Genomic DNA, 5,095 nt, shown 5'->3' on the forward strand with positions numbered 1-5,095 from the left:
GGTTAAAATTTTTTTTGATTGGGGGGGGGGGGAGGAAGGGAGGCTCTTTAAAAAAAAAAAATGAACATGAAGTCACAAATGTCAAATTAGGTTCTAAAATAAAAGTTATTTAGAATGAGAAAAGATATCAAGATACCGTAATAAATGACTGAAGACTTGGAAATTTTGATACCTTTCTTCTGACATTTTGTTAGGCAATTTGTCAGAAACGCTTGTGGAGAAATGTTTCTGGACTGCAATCTGCAGTTGTGTCACCCCTCAGGACACAACTCCGGTAACGCTTAGCACTCGAAGGGACCCATGTCAGGAAGACGCCTCAAAGCACTGGGTTCGGGACCTCCCAGCCCCTCCACCTTGGCCTACAAATGATCTACATCTGCGCTACCTTTTCCAGATACCAAATGAATCTTCTTCTGCACTGTTCTTCCTAGTTTCTGAGGAAAAGATCCATCCCCTTTCCAAGGGGAAATCTTGTCCTGGGTCTCATCTCTTTCTCTTCCACAGGGACCTTTACTCCTTCATTAGAAATGCCTTTTTCGTCTTAATCCTCACTCCCTTTCTTTCAGCTCTTCCAACGCCTCCTCCCTTAAATACTGGATTTCCAATGTTCTCTCAACACACAAAATCCAATGACTGGGGGTGGGAGGAACCCTCTCTCCATCCAAGTGCCCCTCCTCTCACCTCCCTAAGGGTCTCTCTCCAGGGTCTTTTTCTAGCAGACAGCACTCCCTAAAGTCACCAGTGAGTGACGTCTTTGTTTCTAAATCCACTCTTCATTCCTCCTCTTGTTTATTCTGCAACATTTGACTTCTCTCCTTCTCTAACTACTATGACTCCCTGTCTTCTAGTTTTATTCTCACCTTTCTGGCTGCTCCATCCCCATTACTCATTCAACATTTACTAAGCACCTGTCAAATGTCAGGGATGGAAACTGAAGATATGAATAAGGACGTACAGCCCCTGCCATTACCGGGCTCACAAGTGGCTGGCTAGCTCCACCTGGTTCCAGCGACTTCCATTTATGGTCCTTTTTCTCATGCTACACTCTGGCTGAGAAATTTCAGTTTTTTCTGGTTAGACTTTTTCTCTGTTCTTTAAACTTCAACTTCTTCCATAATTTCTTCCTCTTTCTATCTCTCTGATATGCATTATGGATCAAGACAGAACTTCAAATCTATCTTCCAATTCGCCAATTCTTTTTCAAAATGTATTTAGCCTGACATTCAATCTCGCCACATTTCAGCAACTTTTTATTTCTAAAATTTCTAGCCAGCTCATCTTCACACTTGCCTGCTCTTTAGACACACTATTCTGTTTTTGTCTTAAAGTATGGTAGATATTTTTTTTAATGGTCACATGTTATTCCTTTTTATTTCCATGGTTTTTGGTAGTACCACCCCCATACTGGTTCTGGAGGTGGCTTTACACTTGACATTGCTCATATGACCAGAGAAAAATGATGCAGGCAGAGACCTAAGAAGCACTTGCACTGAGGCTTCTGTCTTTGCCGCTCTTGGGATCTGTGTGAAGACCATGTGAAGAAGTCCAGGTTAGTCTGCTGGATGACAGGAGAAATGTTGCCCAGGACCCCCACTAGGCCAGCTACCAGCGCCAGCTACCAGGCGTGTGAGTCCATCCCAGACTAATTCACTCCCAGCTGACCCTACAAACCCCCTATCTAACCTTTAGATTTGTAAGCAATAATAAAATGGTTGTTTTAGCTATTAGGCTTTGGGGGAATTTAAACTGCAGCCAATAGCTGATACATGTGGTTTCTAAACCTTCCTTTACACTTGAAACACATTTTAAAGTTTCTTAGAACCACTATTTCTAATAATTAGGGCTGGATCTCCTTGGTGGCTTGTTTGCTTAAATTCTGTGTAATCTTTGACTGCGAGCTCATCTTCAGTGGGAGTATTTCCTGTGGGAGTCCTATATGCTCTGAGCTATAGCAGTTTCAAATTTTCTCAGCCCAAATATGACGGATACTACTAATTTATAGATTTCTCAAATTGGGTTCCCAGCATTTTAAGGACAATGTTAATACAAACCCCACAGACACAGACATACGTGGTATAGAATTATAGAGTTCTAATTTCCACTCTTTCATGTTCCTAGTGAAAATAGTGTTTCTGAGGCACCTGGGTGGCTCAGTCAGTTAAGTGTCCAACTCATGATTTTGGCTCAGGTCATGNCCCAGAGCCAAATGAGGGGCTTGACAAGGGCTTGATCCCATGACCCTGGGATCATAACCTGAGCTGAAATCAAGAGTTGGACACTCAACTGACTGAACCATCCAGGTGCCCCAAAGTGTATGCCTTTAGACATAATCTTTAACTCTACACACACATTAGGTCCAAGTAACTAAGTCTTCCATTAGTTTGTAATAATCCTGTAAATGCTTCAACCTTCCTTCAGTGCTATTACTTTCTTCTGAGTTTCCTCTTCTCTTTCTTCTCACAATTCCAAGTTCTTTCATTACATTTTAACTAAAGTTTTCATGTGTATGAAACAGAGGGTGCTTCCTGGAAGTAGCTGNTTAAGTGTCCAACTCATGATTTTGGCTCAGGTCATGATCTCACAGCTGTGAAATCCAGCCCAGCAATAGGCCCTGCATTGGGCATGGAGCCTGCTTAAGATTCTCTTTCTCCCTCTCCCTCTGCCCTCCCCTGAGAGTTCTCTCTCTCTCTTTCTCTGGGGGGGGGGGGGNATTACTTTCTTCTGAGTTTCCTCTTCTCTTTCTTCTCACAATTCCAAGTTCTTTCATTACATTTTAACTAAGTTTTCATGTGTATGAAACAGAGGGTGCTTCCTGGAAGTAGCTGATTTTTTTTTTTAAGTTTATTTATTGAGAGAGAGAACATGCATGTACAGAATGGGCAGAGACAGAGAGAGAGAGAGAGAGAGAGAATCTCAAGTAGGTTTCACACCATCAGCCCAGAGCCCAATGCAAGTCTTGAACTCAAGAACCGTAAGATCATGACCTGAGTGGAAATCAAGAGTTGGACACTTAACCAACTGAGTCATCCAGGCATCCCTAAAAGTAACTTTTTAAATCTAAACATATTATTCCCTTGCTTTAAATCTTTCAGCAATTCCCCACTATCTCAATCTGTATTTCTTAAAAATTTGGTCTCTAGGAAATTAGCAGTACTAAGTTCTCTATCTAGAGTACTGCAGGTTACCTCAGTTTCGGAGGAAGAGTGATAAAATTTTGTTTATTCACCTTTTTTTAATGATAATTTAGATACAGGAGTATTCACCCTTAAAATTTTTTTGATCTTTAAATTTGAGAGACAGAGTAAGTGAGCAGGGGAGGAACAGAGTGAGAGGGAGACACAGAATCTGAAGCAGGCTCCAGGCTCTGAGCTGTCAGCACAGAGCCTGATGCAGAGCCCAAACCCATGAACCACAAGTTTATGACCTGAGCTGAAGTTGGACACTCAACCAAGCCACCCAGGCACCCCTCGCCTTTTAAATGTACAGTTCCAAAGTTTTGACAAATGCAATCAAATAAAATATAAAACATTCTTATCAACTCAAACAATTTTGTACCCTTTTTTAGCCAAACCTCTTTCATACACAGTTCTGGAAACCACTGATTTGTTTTCCTGACTCTTTGTTAAAAACGTCATAAAAACGGAATCACATAACATGTAGCGTTAAGAGTCTGGTTTCCTTCACTTAGCAAAAGGCAATTGAGAATCATCTTGTGTTATTATATCAGTAATTCATTCTTTTTATTGGCTAGTTATTCCATTATATGGATATTACTTGTTTGTTTATATATTCCCCAGGTGAGAGAGATCTGGTTTCCAATTTTTGGCAATTATGAATAAAGCAGCTATAAACATTTGCATACACGTTTTTTGGTGTGAACATAAGCTTTCATTATATTAACCCAAGATGTGAGTCAAAAGGTAAATATATTCTAACTTTATAAGAAAGTGCCAAACTTTTCCAAACAGGCTGTACTGTTTTATATTCTCACCAGTAAACTAGAGTTCCATTTGTTCTGCAACTTTATTTACACTTGATAAGGTCAGTTGCGTTTAGTTTACCCATTCTAACAGGTGTGTAGTAATAGCTCATCATTGATTTAACTTGTATCTCCTCAGTAACTAATGATATTAAGCATGTTTTCATGTGTTTATCTGCCATGTCTATGTACTCTTTGGTGAAAAGTCTGTTAAAATCTTTTGCCCATTTTTAAAATTTTTTTTCCATGTTTTTATTATTTTTATTGTTGAGAGAGAGTGTGAGCAGAGTGGGGGCAGAGAGAGGGAGACACAGAATCCAAAGCAGGCTCCAGGCTCTGAGCTGTCAGCATGGAGCCTGATGAGGGGCTTGAACTCATGAACCGCAAGATCACAACCTGAGCTGAAGTGAGATACTTCACCAACTGAGCCACTCATGTGCCCCTCTTTTGCCCATTTTTAATAAGGTTGTTTATTTCTTATTATTGAGTTTTGGGAATACTTTACATATTCTGGATAAAAGACCTTTGTTACATGATTTGCACATATTTTCTTCTAGTCTACAGCTTGTCTTCATTCTCTTGTTTTTGGAAGAGCAGAAGCTCTCAATTCTGGTAAGTCAAATTAATCAGTCCTTACTTTATGGACCATGCTTTTGGTATTGCATAAAAGAAATCTTTGCCTAACCCCAGGTCACCAAGATATTCTATATCTCTCTACAAGGTTTACAGTTTTAGGTTTTTACATTTAGATTCATGATACATTCGAAGTGAATTTTTGTATAGGGTGAAATGCACGAATCAGGGTTCCTTTTTTGCATATGAATGTGCAATTGTTTCAGAATCATTTGTTGAAAAGATTTAATTGCCTTTGCATCTTTGCCAAAAAATAATTGACCGTGTGTATACGTGTCTAGGGCTACATAATATTTCACTAATCTATATGTTGACCCGGTCTTTTTCCCAATGCCACACAGTGCTGATTATTGTAGATTTACAGTAATCTTAAAATATCTGAATTTGTTCTTTTTGAAAATTGTTTTTGATACTCTAAGTTGTTTGCCTTTCTATATAAATTTTAGAATCAGCTTATTTCTACAAAAAATTCTTCTGAGACTC

This window comes from Crocuta crocuta, unplaced genomic scaffold (assembly GCF_008692635.1).
Source record: "Crocuta crocuta isolate KB4526 unplaced genomic scaffold, BGI_CrCroc_1.0 scaffold11, whole genome shotgun sequence".
Classification (NCBI taxonomy): domain Eukaryota; kingdom Metazoa; phylum Chordata; class Mammalia; order Carnivora; family Hyaenidae; genus Crocuta; species Crocuta crocuta.